Source organism: Podarcis erhardii (assembly GCF_964252035.2).
Source record: "Podarcis erhardii genome assembly, chromosome: 8".
Taxonomy (NCBI): domain Eukaryota; kingdom Metazoa; phylum Chordata; class Lepidosauria; order Squamata; family Lacertidae; genus Podarcis; species Podarcis erhardii.
The window spans coordinates 63,527,956-63,542,948 of record NC_138499.1 but is presented as its reverse complement, the minus strand read 5'-3'; the positions used below and the strand labels follow the sequence as shown (position 1 = coordinate 63,542,948).

General features: G+C 42.9%; 1 long non-coding RNA gene across 1 annotated transcript; it reads left to right on the top strand.

The window, feature by feature from the left end:
• Nucleotides 1-3,121: 3,121 nt before the first annotated feature.
• On the top strand, nucleotides 3,122-11,495 carry LOC309348132. The gene is made up of 3 exons (XR_014159216.1): nucleotides 3,122-7,141; nucleotides 8,635-8,683; nucleotides 10,706-11,495. It is a non-coding gene; the product is annotated as an uncharacterized lncRNA (long non-coding RNA).
• Nucleotides 11,496-14,993: the final 3,498 nt, after the last annotated feature.

Sequence of the window (14,993 nt, the reverse complement as noted above, 5' to 3'; positions counted from 1 at the left end):
GCAGCCAGGGAAACGCTGTGCAACTGTGGTTCTGATTCTTGGGAAATCAATGATGGTCATGCATCCTCTTTGAGGCATCTGCTTTTAAGAGTCCAGCTCTTTAGAAGCTGCAAATAAACAGCCAAGTGAACTCAAATTACATTATTTTAAGGGGGTGGGAGGGGTGAAAACAAAGTCTTGCCAAACACCCCATGGTTCATTTTCTCCTTGGAGAAAAAGGAGGCGGGGGGGGGGGAGGGAAGGTGAAAGCAGATTGCAACATAGCTATGAAATTGCTTTAATAGTCTCTGAGGAAACAACTGCAGTAAAAGGGGATTTCTTGGAGGGCCAAAAAGCTTTATAACTTTGGCTCTGCCCAAAGCCTCCTGAGTGGATATGGCTCTCACTTCTTTGCTGCAGCATTACAAACTCACATTCCTATGGGGGCACCTTTGAAAAGTTGGGTTTGAGTAACTGGCCTGAGGCTAGAAGCTCACTTTGCTGCGTTTTGTGAAAATCTTGTCATTGAGAGGACACTCCTGGAATGTCCTGCCTTGAGTTGACAAATGCCGAATCACAACGAAGTTTCCTTTGGTTACTTGATTTACCCCTCCCTTGCCTGGCACCTGATGTGGAATGGATTCAGATGACCATTTGAGAGTCAGTGCATCCATAGTTTGTACATTTGCAATAACCCTGTACTCACACTGAGGGTTCTGGAGATGGTTCTTGCCCAGCTTGTAAGTTGCAATCATTTGTTCTGCAATGGCCTGTCCTTCACTGGAAAGTCTGCCTGTAAACTGACCATGACAGTTTACCCTTAAATAAAATACTTAAATGTTTCAGCTCACAAAGGATCTTGCTGTACTTATTACAGAATAGCTGAGACTCTGCATTATTGATGACAGTTATAGGAGCATAGGAGAAAAATAGTACAGCAAGCACACCAAACAGCCTTATATTATGTCCCATCTAGCCCCATGCTGTGTCTACACTGTGACTAACAGTAGAGCTCTAGGGGTTCAGGACTATTTCCCTAGTCCTCCATGGAACTGAAGCCATGAACTGAACATGGGACCTTCTGCATATGAAGCATGTGCTCTGCTATTGAGTTACATGAATGCATGTACAGTGGTACCTCGGGTTACATACACTTCAGGTTACATACACTTCAGGTTACAGACTCCAGTAACCCAGAAATAGTACCTCAGGTTAAGAACTTTGCTTCAGGATGAGATTGGGCTGAGAGTGAGGGACTGGTCCAAGGTCACCCAGTGAGTTTCAAAGCTGAGTGGGGATTTGAAGCCTGGTCTCCCAGGTCTTAATCCAATACTCTGACCACTGCACCACCACCGGCTCTCATGTTGGGTGTAGTGGTGTGGTGACCTTGACAAAATTGCATGTCTTGTTGTCACACAGCCAATCGGAACGATCAGCAAATGAGGCTGAGGATTGTGGGGGTGAAAAAGAAGGGAAATGGATCTGAGAAGGCCAGAACTGAAACAACAACAATAAGTTTGCAGCATTTGAGCACTTTCCTACCTATGGAAGGGAAAGTGGAACAGCAATGCATTGCCAGCAACCTCCTGAATATGTTCCTCGTGAAGAAAAGAAAAAGGGAATCTTCTTAATTTGATTGTTTGCTCCTCCTTCGCAAATTTGTTATGTGAATCCCCCATAGTTGGTGATTAAGTCTCTTCACCTGCAATTCTCATGCCAAGAAAATAGAGTCAATAACATACACATGCTGTTGCATTACATCCCCCTCCCCCACACGCTTTTAGGAGTGTGTGAGTCACAGCTAAAAATCATGCAAAAGATGCTCAAAGTGGTTAGAGGATTGTACCAAAGTGCTTCCTCCCAGCCCCCAGCCCCCCCAGGAAATGATCACAGCGACACAAGTGAATGTGTGGGAGTCAGGGATTCAGAACAACATCCTGTCATTTAGTTTATTTCTAATGAAAGCTGTTCAGTGGTTCAGGTGCAATGAGAGCTCTAATCCAGGATACTGAACCACAGTGGCAATGCCAAATTTCGAGTACCAAAAAGAACCTAAGAATAACTTGCTGGATCAGACCAAAGGTCCATTTAGTCCAGCATCCTCTCCTCACAGTGGCCAACCCATAGGAAGTCCACAAGCAGGGGTTTTTTGAGTGTGCAGTTGCAGTGGTGGGCTTTGGGCTATAAAATTGCAGCGGCGCCCTGTGCAACACCCACATTTGATGCCCCATTGCCTCTCGCCTCCCGTTCTAAGTCATTGTTGCAGAGCCCCCTGTGGCACCTTCTCAGCTCAGCACTGGTCATGCTCCCCTAAATCCACCTTTGGCCATTGAGGAAAGATGCAGTGGTACCTCGGGTTACAGACGCTTCAGGTTACAGACTCCACTAACCCAGAAATAGTACCTCGGGTTAAGAAGTTTGCTTCAGGATGAGAACAGAAATCGTGCGGCGGCAGCGGGAGGCCCCATTAGCTAAAGTGGTGCCTCAGGTTAAGAACAGTTTCACGTTAAGAACGGACCTCCAGAACGAATTAAGTTCTTAAGCCGAGGTACCACTGTATGTGCAATTGGAAAGCTGATAACATGCTGTTGGGAAAATGGGAGGGGGAGAAACTAGACTGTTTAGGTTTGGGTGTAAAGTACCATATATATTCGATTCTAATGTTCACCTTTTTTGACCAAATTATGTTGTGAAAGGTGCGCATTAGATTCAATGGCACATTTACATTTGCCAGCAAATACTTTTTTGGGTTTCAAGTTTCTGAAAATTGAGGTGCGCATTAGATTCAATGGCGCATTAGACTCATGTACAGTGGTGCCTCGCAAGACGAAATTAATCCGTTCCGCGAGTCTGTTCGTCTAGCGGTTTTTTCGTCTTGCGAAGCAAGCCAATTGACAGCTTAGCGGATTAGCGCTATTAGCGGCTTTTAGCGGCTTAGCGGATAAGCCGATAAGCGGCTTAGCGGCTTAGAAAAAGGGGGGGGGAGGAAAAAAACCCCGCAGGAACTTGCAAGACATTTTCGTCTTGCGAAGCAAGCCCATAGGAAATTCGTTTTGCGAAGCACCTCCAAAACGGAAAACCCTTTCGTCTAGCAGGTTTTCCGTCTTGCGAGGCATTCGTCTTGCGGGGCACCACTGTAAATATGGTCCTTAAATGACAGGCATCCAGGGACAGTATTTACACAGAAGTCCTTCATTTCGAAACTTTAGCTGTCCAAACCATATTAAAATACAGTACCTTCTTCTTTTTTGCCAGAACATCTACTTCATCTTCAGACATGTAAGACTTTGTCACTTCCTTATAAGTACCACAGGAACTCTTGCTTTTGCTCCCTTTTCTCCTTCTTCTGCAGCCATTGCAAATCAGCTGGTCTAGCGTCCCACTCAGCCAATGGCGGCATATTTGAATGGATGTAAAGATAGAAGCTACAGTCATTCCAGGACCAGGAAAGCCTTGCCACCACAGTTCATGCATTGGTAATTAGAAAACTGGATTGCTGCAGTGTGCTCTACATAGGGCTCCCCTCGTGCTTCATCCGGAAGGCACAGTTAGTGCAGAATGCTGCAGCGCAATTGCTGACAAGAGTGAGGCCCTGTCAGCATATAACACCTATGCTTGGGGAGTTGCATTGGCTGCCAGATTTCTACTGAGCCAAGTACCGGGTGTTACTGTTAGCATATAAAGCTCTTAACAGCTTAGGACCGGTTTACCTATGGGATTGCCTTACCCTACGTGTGTCCACTTGGCCACTTCAATTGGCGAAATGAAAGAATGAATTGGCACTACTAGTGTCACATAACACTTGTTCTACATTTATAAGAACTCAGTTGCTTAGTGTGGTGGCACCTGTGGAACTCCCTGCCTATTGAGATCAAGCAGGTGTCTTCACTGTACTCTTTTTGGTGCTTGCTAGAAACATTCTTGCCAACCTAGCAGTTCGAAAGCATGTCAAAGTGCAAGTAGAAAAATAGGTACTGCTCCAGCTGGAAGGTAAACGGGGTTTCCGTGCGCTGCTCTGGTTCGCCAGAAGTGGCTTAGTCATGCTGGCCACATGACCCGGAAGCTGTATGCCGGCTCCCTCAGCCAATAAAGCGAGATGAGCGTCGCAACCCCAGAGTCGGTCACGACTGGACCTAATGGTTAGGGGTCCCTTTACCTTTTTACCCAGATGCTTAGAAAGTTGAGGTAATTTTAATCCATTTTAGTATTTTAGCTTTTGAATGTTTTAAAGTGTAGTGGTGATTTTTTTTTGTGTGACTTTGTTTTATCTTTTTGTAAACCACTTTAAAGTTTGTTTGTTTGTTTGTTTACAATCAAGCAGTGTATAAATTTTATGAAACAAACAAACAAACAAACACCCTTGGCCACCTCAGAAGTATGTGTGACATTTCCCTGCAGCCACCCATGAAAATTTCACTAGCATGTTCTCTCCTCTTTAATAATTTTTAAATCAATTTCTTTTCTCGTTAATTGATGGACAACGCCGAATAATTTTTAGCACAGTACTAATTTAAGGCTGATATCCAACATTAATCAGTAATCATACTCTAAGGAAACCCACCCACTTAATGCTACTTTTTAAAATTATATTTCATAGTTTTATTATTTAATTGTTTATTTATGATGTGCTGTGCAATAAATGCTTCACAGAGACCATTTTTATTAGATAATAATTACTTTGAAAGTGCTTTAGAGATACTAGCCTTAGAAATCTTGTATTTGCAGTATTTTCTCTTACATTTATTGTAATGTGTTCCATCCGTAGAATTAAATACATATTTTAAACATGATATTATTATTTTGTGCAGGGCCTTTTAAAAAGCCCTTAAAATAATAATATTAATAGTTTTACAGTCATTTAACAGTGATAGGCAAACTTTTGCCAAAACATTGTAGCTATAATTGCACCTAGAAAAGAGATGAGGTTATTTATTATATTTTATTTTGCTTTCAGATACGAACCCATAGCATTTAGTTTTGTTTGTAACAGTTCTGCTTCAACAGTATCTCTTAAGATTGTGTCAGCAAGTTGTCAGGCATGCTCTTATTTCGCAAAATCGAAATAAGATGTTTGTAGATGTTTGTGACTTCTGCTGAAATGCAGCCATTTGTTTGTCTCCCAGGCTGTCTCTCTGGAGTTTGCCAAGCTGCCTGATACGGGGTTTCATACACAGAGGTCCCTAGCTTCGCAAAGCTAGGGTTGAAATTCTCACTGCACACCGCAGGGTGGAGCTGATCCTCTCGGCTAAGTTGGGACATTCCTCTTTCTGACACAGCACTGTGGTTAAACACTTAAAGAGCCTTCATTCCTTTTAGTGAGAGGGGATTTCCACTGGTGTTGTGTTTCCCCCTGGTTATTGCACCTTGAGCAAAGTTCACTGGGACAACTTACTGCTGGGCTGAATTCAGTTTCCTCTCATGTTGAAACAAATCTGGGTTTCACCTGTTTGTAATAAGAGCTTTCCGCTGGCTCTCTGCCCTTACTCCTCGTGAGCGTCTGTATCTGGCGCTCAGCTTGAGTAGCCGCACGGCCACAATGCATGAATCCCATGAATATGATTACCTCTGTGAGACTAGGCACCGATAGCCCCGTTTTATGTTTGAGGTGTAGGATTACTTAATCACTCAAATACTGCACACCAAAAATATATGCTGGAGCAGGAACTCAGGAGTCTGAACTTTTCCCTTGCCAATTATTAACATGTTATCAGTCATTTTCAGATCACAGTTAACACCAGCAGATGCGCTTTTAGGGTAGCACGACCACACTGAGCGCCACGCTGCAGGGGGCTCCACGATGCTGTAGGATGGAGTGGGGGGACATGGAGGGCTGAATTTTAGCATTGCACGGGGCACCGCTGAAATTTGGGAGCCCAAAGTAAGCCACTGACACCAGCCTGCAAAATGGAAATGTCCTGCTATATTTTTTTTACTGTCTGTTCTGTGTCCCCCCGCCCCTTTCTCACTCTAGAACGTGGATAGGGAACTTGTGACCTTCTAAGTGTTGTTGAACTCCAGTTCCCATTAGCCCCAGCCCGCATGGCCAAGGGTCAGAGCTTTTAGTAGTTGTACAGAAAAGACAAACACTGACGAGTGCAACTTGGTGGAGAATTGCAGGGATGGAGAGTGCTGTTGTGCTCAGCTTGTCCTGCTTGTGTGCTTCCCACAGACATCTGGTTGAACACCATGAGAATAGGATGTTAGACTAGCTGGGCCTCTGGCCTGATCCAGCAGGCTCTTCTTACATTCATGTTTTGCTGGTGAAAAAAGCTGTACCTGTTGCACTCTTTATTTTCTAGCCAAATGTCAAAGATAGGAATTATTTCTCCTCCTTTGCACCTGAACATAGGCACCATCTAGGGTGACCGGGGGGCCAAGGGCTCCCCAAAATTTTCAACCAGGGGGCCAGCTCCCCCAAATCTGCAGCAGCCAGATGTGCATGCTGCACAACATATTTACCTTATTGCGCAGCCTGCGCATTGTGCCCATGTCACTTGGACCTGCCCTGCGGTCTGCATGTGACTAACATTAGCACGTCATGCGACGTGTGCACATGGGGTGAGCACTGTGCACAAGGTGCGCACATGACGTCAGCATGTTGTTCGGCATGCTGACGTCATCCACTCACATCACCTCCCTTGTTCTCTTAGAATGGCAGTGGTGCCCAGCAAGTTCCTGTTGAAAAAAAGCCCTGCCTGTGTGACCACAAATAACAGCTTAAACAGGTTCTAGCATTCTAGAGAAGAATTTGGCACCTGTTGAAGACCTTTCTCACAAGGATAATCCTGGGTTTCTGTCACTTACTTTTGGAACAGTAAAATATAGTTTAAATAGGTTTTCATCAGATTGGTTTCTGTTTTGTATATTGCTTTGAGATTTTGTTTGGTATTTTTTATGATAAAATGCCAGCTATTTTTTCTTAAATAAAAAAGAAAAATGGGTCCCAGTGTTGTTGTTTTTATCCTATTCATAGCTTCCTTTCTGTTTAGTACATAGGGTGAAGGAATGGTTGAAGAAGATTTCTACCTGCTACCATTAAATGAAAATATAAGGAGGCCTGCACCCCACAAGTGCCTTACTTTAACCATCAGGGAATGCTTACTTACTTCAGCCAATGTAAGGACCAGCAAAATCATCTCTGCTGCCTCAGAGATAAAATGCGGCAAGCCCTCTCCTTCCTTCTGAAGTGTTCATGGGAGGCAGGAGAACCTAACTCAGACAGTACACCCTTTGGCCCAAATCCCTCTCCTCGTGGTCTTCGTTCCCCTCCAAAGTGAAGGCAGGGGAGATGGGTAAACTTAGAAACATTGCACCAAATGTGGACTGCCTGTGTCTGAGCTCAAATTCCTCTTCCGCAGTGGTCACCTTGGTAGTGAAGGGAGGAGAAGCCTTCGCCTCTTAAGTGATTGTGGGTAGGAGGAAGAACACAAAGAGCAGCATTTATCACAAGGTCACACTCTAGCCACTACAATAGTATGAGAGTAATGCCAGCTGTAGTAGCAATTGTCTTTCAAATGCTGATAAATATTGTTTTCACATGTTGTTTTGCACTGCTGTCTAACCCACTGGACAGCTGCATTGTTTTGTCTAGGCCCACAGATGTGTTTAGTGTATTATAGGATAAATTTCTGGCTATCCCAGCTCCCTCTCTTCAGATAATATGGTCATTTATTTTTATTTTTTATTGGGAAATGTCTGCTCTGTCTACACCTCCTGAAAGTAGATGACAGTGTCAGGAAGCTGCCACTGGTGCTTCCCCTCTTGAGTCACTGTTCTGTTCTCTTCTCACCTCCACCCACACCTGTTCCTCTCTGCCATTTGCGGGGAAGTCTCAGCCTTCTGCCCAGACAGCAAAGTGGGTTTTAATTGGACAGAGGAATGGGACGGAATTTGACAGAGTGTTCCACTGGCAAATTGGAGTGTTCTGTTGGATACCTTTTGTGCCAGAAGCATACCTTGCATTCCACCAGCATAGTGGGGCTTCCAGTAAGGCCTATGGGCAGTGTGCAACTCATCCCATTAGCGCAAGGATACCTGCTTGTGCAACAGGCGTTTCCCTCCATCTCTTCCCTCTGCAACCTTCCCAAATGTGCTTTAGAGCAGGCATAGGCAAACTCCAGCCCTCCAGATGTTTGGGACTGCAATTCCCATCATCCCTAGCTAACAGGACCAGTAGTCACGGATGATGGGAATTGTTGTCCCAAACATCTGGAGGGCCGGAGTTTGCGTGTGTCTGCTTTAGAGGGTTGGGGGAACCCTAGAACGGATTTAGGGGTGACGCTGGGGAAGGAGAGAGGAGGAAAGTCCTGTTGTGCAAGCAGATATCCTTGTGCTGACAGGAGGCTTACATAGTGCTACACTGGAGGCAAGACCTATGCCTCCTCAGGCACAGTAACTCAAGAATAGGTTTGCTCTGCATAAATCCAAGTACTTTGCCACAACTGAGATATGAATCAGGCCGGCCACCTGCCTTGCAAAATAAATAGTTTATACATGCATGTTCTGTTGTTTAATATACTGAAAGGAACAATCAAAGAATGCTGAATAAACATTTTGGACGGGAAAGCCTGCTGAGTCATCATGACGAAACTATTTCTCTTCAGTTGTTGCGCAGGAAAGCATGTGATTTGATTGTCGCCATTGCTTTTTCTTCAGAACCAGGCACAACTGCAGTAATCTGAACAATGGTCAAAGCGATACCAAAGTATGCAGTGCTGAAATTAACAACCCCTTCAAATTGCATGTGCCTTGTGCCAGAATATTGTGGTCTTTGGTTTGACTATATACAGCATTTATTATCTCTACAGTTCATTACATATTTGGTGTGAGTGGGGTCTGTTTCATTGGCATTTCACCAAATGTGCCAACTTTAAGGAAGGCAAAAAATCATGCATGAATGAATGTAGGTTAGAACATTCTTTGTCAGATACACACCACGTTCTTGATGTGAGTTACATTGATTGGAGGAGTCTGATACTATCCTTTGGGTTGTGTCCTACCAGACTGCCTACACATGAATATTCATATTTGTATTCATATAGGCAAAGGTGGAGTCCACTTAGAGTTTGCGTTTACTTAGCAACCAAGGAATCTCTTTCTTTTCAAAAAAGTAAATGGTAACAGGAAAATAGCATGTATTTATAAACTAAATATATTGCAAAGAGTTGTTGATGTCTTTTTTAAAAAAAATCTGCTTTGAACTAATAATATGCAATTAGTAGTTTCTATATTCTGCATTATACTCTGCCCTGAACTCTGATTAAGGATTGGCTACAAATATGCTTAATATTTTTTTAAAAAAAGTAAACAATTAGAGCATCCAAATGATATTGCTTTCAAAAATAAAAATTCTCCAGTCTTTAACAGGTCTTCTTTACACACTCACTTCTTGCACACCTTACATTTTTGCTTCATGTGTGCTATTTGTCATAGTCAACTAATCCATTCCTTACATGAAGCCATTTTGGGATTCCTCCATTTTTTTGTATCTAAATTTATTAATTTATTTCAGGCTGCAGGGCCTCAATTAACCTAAAGCAGGTGTGGGGAACCTTTGGCCCTCCAGATGTTGCCAAACTACAACTTCCATCATCCCAGATCATTGGCCATGTTTGCCGAGGCTGATGGGAGCTGTAGTTCAGCAGCATCAGGGTAAGGAACCCGTCTACCCAGATGTCGGATTACAACTCCATAATCCCTGGCAATTGCATGCTGGCTGGGGATAATGGGAGGGCCAACAGCATCTGTAGGGTCATAGGTTTCCCCTACCCATGACTCTTTAGAAGAAATATGAAGGGTCTCCTTACTTCTTAAGATCTTCATTTTTAGGCAATGCCAGGATTTCAAGTAACCAGAGTTGTGAACAGTGCTATTTTTCTGGGGGAAAGGGTGCCAGAACTGACCATGAACACCTCCCTTGTTCTCTTAGAATGGCATTGGCACCTACCTGAGAGGTGCTGGAACTGAGTTCCAGTGAGTTCTGGATGGAAAAAAGCTCTGATTGTGAACATTTGATTTGACCAAACTGAATTAAAACTTAAAATCTGCAGAGGTGTGTGTGTGTTTACAATATGCAAATGTTTACAACTCAGGCTTAAAATCCTGACAATGCTGGTATATATATTATCCTGCCTGGTTTTGATCTATTTCCTGGATTTATTTTGTTAATGCACAGATTAATGCATTTTTGTGCTTTTAATACCGTATCATTTATGTTAAATTATTGGTGGGAAAAGTGAGAGGATGAGATAGTTATACATTCTGGCAAAATCAACTTCTTGTCCCCAACTGTACCTTGAATAGACCTGCCCAGCCATGTGGAAAGGTTCATTTGCATACTTTGCCTTCTCTTCTAGGTGATTAGTTTGCTTTGTGCAAAATGCTTGATATTTTACTTATTAAAGAAAGAGGGGAAGAAAGCTTTTCTATTTTTCCACAAACTGAAAGGCCATAATTTCCTCAGAGGTATATGAAAGCACAGGGTTTGGCACAGAGCCAATATTTCAGATTATGGAAGGATTACCGATCTACAGTGTTAGCTATTTTGTGGAAATTGTTGCACGATCCTCTTCCCCAATATGGCTCTCATGCAGTGGCTTCAGCAGAAGGCTGATTTAGGAAAGTTGCCACTTCTTTTTTATGGGAAAGCTCAAGTCCCGTTTAATGGCAGGAAAATAAGATGATGGATATATTTTGCTGCTTAATTTCCACCTGGTTTTCTTTGCAGGCCTTTTCTTGCCAGAAATAAGGTGGTGGTTATGAACCTCACTGTTATGTGCTGAGTTGAATAGGATCCAAAATGCAGCAGTCTGATTGGTCCTAGAACAATAGGATTCAGAATGCAGCAGTCTGATTGGTCCTAGAACAATAGGATTCAGAATGCAGCAGTCTGATTTGTCCACAGGAGCCACCCAATCCAGCTCCAGGTGGAAGTGAATCCGCAACCTGATTGGCCTACAGGAGAATCCTGGAATTAGCCAATCACGTGGGGCCCATTGTGTAGATAATGTATATAAAGCAGACATTCTGGGGGAACTTCCATTCCTCCTCACCACTATGAGCTGAATAAAGAGCATGAAATCCACTCTTGACTCCGAGTATATTTCACTCACTATGGAAGATAGAGTGTTCTTTTGGACAACAGAGTTAAATAGCTGCAGACTCAGGTCCAGTAATCCTTTACCAAACTGGCAAATGGAGTGGAAGCAGGGCTCCCCCCCCCCCCGAGTTCACCAGAACTCAGTTCCGGCACCTTTCAGGTGGGCACCATTGCCATTATAAAAGAACAAGAGAGGTGATCATGGTGAGTTCCGGCACCCCTTCTTCTAGGAAAATAGCACTGAGCAGGAGGAATGCAAAATGTAAATTTGGAAGGAAGGTGTGAGAGGTTCGGGGCAGGCAGGGACCGTGGGCAGCTGTGCCTAAAGTCAGACCATGAATGGAAGTTTCCCCACCCAGGATCACTGCTTAGTAGAGCTGTCATCAGGACAGGACCTTGCGATTGGGCTCTTAGCAGAATGAGCAAAAGGGCCCCCAAATATAGCACTGCTTTCATTTTACATGAAGCTAGAAAGGTATTTGAAATATACTCAGAGTCGAGAGTGGATTTAATGCTCTTTATTCAGCTCATAGTGGTGAGGAGGGAATGAAAGTCCCCTCAAAGTATCTGCTTTATATACATTATTTACACAATGGGCTGCACGTGATTGGCTAATTCCGGAATTCTCCTGTAGGCCAATCAGGTTGTGGATTCACTTCTATCTGGAGCTGGATTGGGTGGCTCCTGCCAATACTGCTGCATTGTTCTAGGACCAATCAGGCTGCTGCATTCTGAATCCTATTGTTCTAGGACCAATCAGACTGCTGCATTCTGAATCCTATTGTTCTAGGACCAGTACCTGGAAGCTGTACACCGGCTCCCTCAGCCAGTAAAGTGAGATGAGCGCCGCAACCCCAGAGTCGTCTGTGACTGGACCTAATGATCAGGGGTCCCTTTTCCTTTATGTACCTGCCAAGGAGTCTTCACAACCTCATTATGGGGACTTCTGTAAGAGCAATGTTTGCTAGCTCATGCCTTCAGAGGTTTTCCCGAGATTAATAATCCATAAGAAAATTTGGTCATCCATGTCAGATAAAACAATCCCATTATCTCCTACATCTGGTGAACTTTTTTATTTATTTCACAAGTGAAAAAGTTCCTAGTGTTGCATAAGAGCTGCAGGCATGAATATTTGATAGCCAGACCTCCCATAAGTGTAACAAATCTGATGTGCTGCTGGAAGCCATTAGGCATTCTGTTTACTCCGTAAGTGTACATTTTTAGAAATCTATTGAGAGTCACAGTCTAAAGAGATTTGAATTGGGGGATTTATTATGCGGTTGAGGTTGTGGATGTAAATTATCTACTTCCCCAGGAGTTTAGTGAACACTTGCATACACTCTATGTATTTCTAAACTTAATTAATGTTTTTCACATAGGCATCATTCTTGTAGCTGTGTGTTTTAATGAATTGCTACTGTACACCCTTCACTGGTGTGCATTTGTAAGTTGCATGAGTACAGCTATTCTGAGGGTGAAACCAGGAAGTATCAGCCCCTTCTTCTCATCTACCCTTCCACCACCCACAACAATACGCAGTAAAACACCCAACATCAACACACTCCCAGTTTCCCTTTCTCACAAACAGCAGACCATGAAGCAACACAGGGGCAGGAAAACTCTCAGTACATCACAAGTTACCAGGGAGAGAGACAGATAACATTATCTTCTCTTGCTTTTGGCCACCATCTCCCATTAACATCTGTGTTCCAGCTTGGGCTGCCACCGTTCAATTAGGATGACACTGTTTGCAATGGTATAGAATTTTATAGGAAAGCACATTTGTAGCTAAACAGCTTTGATAAATTCTGAACATCCTTGATGATCTGTGGAAAACAGCGTGCACTTTTTAATTTTAATTTTCAGTCAGGTTTCCAAACCAATCCAAATTATGCTTGATATCTGCATTGTTTCATACTTCAGAAATGATGTCTTTTTGGAAACCAGAGGCAAACCAGTATGATTAAACTGACAAAATGTAATAGCTCCAACCAAATATACCGTATAGCCAATGTAAATTGAGTAAACTGGAAATTAATATTCTGCGGATGACATAATGGAACTCTAGACTTTACTTGTCGGTGATGTCATTAAATCACTTAACTATTTACACACCATGCTTGATAATGGGAACATATTTGAATACAATGAGTGATATCTGACAAAGCCGTACTCAAAGGAGGCGCACTGAAATCAACAGACTTCAGTTTGTCATGACTGGGGATGGAGAAGAAAGTCAATTCAATTCCCATTTAAAGCCAAATCTATCAAATCTGCACTTTCCAAAATAATATGAGGACTGAAATCCAGCCATATCCTCTGGATTCACACTTATCTGAATTTTGCAATGTAGTTCTCCAGCCAAGCAATGTTTCACAAAAGAATATTGGGGGAAGTGTGCCTAAAAATATATTAGTAAACATAACATTAAAAATGTATTCTATTAGGAGAAACTACAAGCAAGCAAAGGGCATGGTGCACAAGATTTTCTGTCCGCCGTAAGCTTCCCTTTCAACCCGAAAAATGTCTTAGGCAAAAATTTGCTGCAGCCCTAGAAACATAGCTGTCAAAGGTTACATATTTTCGTGAGTTCATGTAAGTTGTATCCTGCAGTTCCCTCTGCTGCTTTTAATTAACAGTTTATTAACGTAAAACATTTTCACGTGGTTATGAGCATAATTGCACAGTTAAAGCAATTGCTTGTGGTCCAACATCATTACTACAGTTATGGTATGAAACTGGCAGTTATGGATGTACAGTAAGGAAAATTGTGGTTGCATAATATTCAACCTCTGTCCAAACCTCTGCACATGATCTTACTCTGCTGTGTGACCTACTGCTTTTCCAAACACTTGTGGAAATTTCCAACCATGGTAGAAGTTACTGTTACCCAATAGCACTTAGCTGTATTGGGAAAAGATGAGTTTGAATCAGGCATAAGTGCCTATCAACATTCATGATTTCGATTTTCTAAAACCATTGGTTCATTTTGGAGGGTGGGGAGGGGACATGCATTGCAATGCCAGTTCTATACATGTGACATAATAAGGTCACAGAATGGTTGGTTAAGGTCTTTCCTCTCTGTCTAAAAAAACCCAAACAAAGTATAACTCTACAAAATGTTACAATCACATGGAAAGTTGTATTAATGACTGTGGAACAGCCACTTCTGCCCCAACAGGTTAAGCTGTCCCACAGGTTCCCATTGATCGAAAATGTAAGGAGGGCTGGGTAACAGGTGCTCCTGTCCTGAGCACACCTAGAAGGGGCATGAAAGGTAATTTGACATATTGACAGCCATTAAGCCAGCATGTAGTCATGTCATCTTTTCACTATATTTTCAGTGTTTTCCAAGTGGCAGTAGATGAGCATCCAGAGAGGAGCTTTCTCAGAGGCTCAGGGAGCAATCCCATGTCAAGATCCACTGGGATGAGTAGCTTAGGATACAGCAGATTTCTGTCTGAGTTGACTTGGCTCAGCTGAGCTCAGCCAGTCCCCAACTCCGGCTCAGCTGAAGATATGGCAGTGTAACTTGTTCCTCCTGCTCAGCATTAGGTACCAACAGGAGTTGTTGCAGGAAAATTGTTTAGCCTGGCTTTATGCTATAAAAAGACTACTGGCTGATTTTAAATAGTCATTACCAGCAGAGTTGAAAATGTCAGAAATTTTATTGGTCTGCTCATGAGACAATTTAAACATCATGGGCACCAGGAATTTCTCCAAAAGCCAAACCAGTCCCCTACAAATACATGAACTTTCTAGGCATTCATACAGATATAATAAGACAAGGGTGACGTAACATAAACACTTGTAGAAAATAGTTTTGTCTACTTGACCCCATTGTTTCTCATAGAAAGCTGATCTCAGAATGCTGCTTTCTTCCTGTCCACAGATTCCCCTTTCTTGATATTTCTGA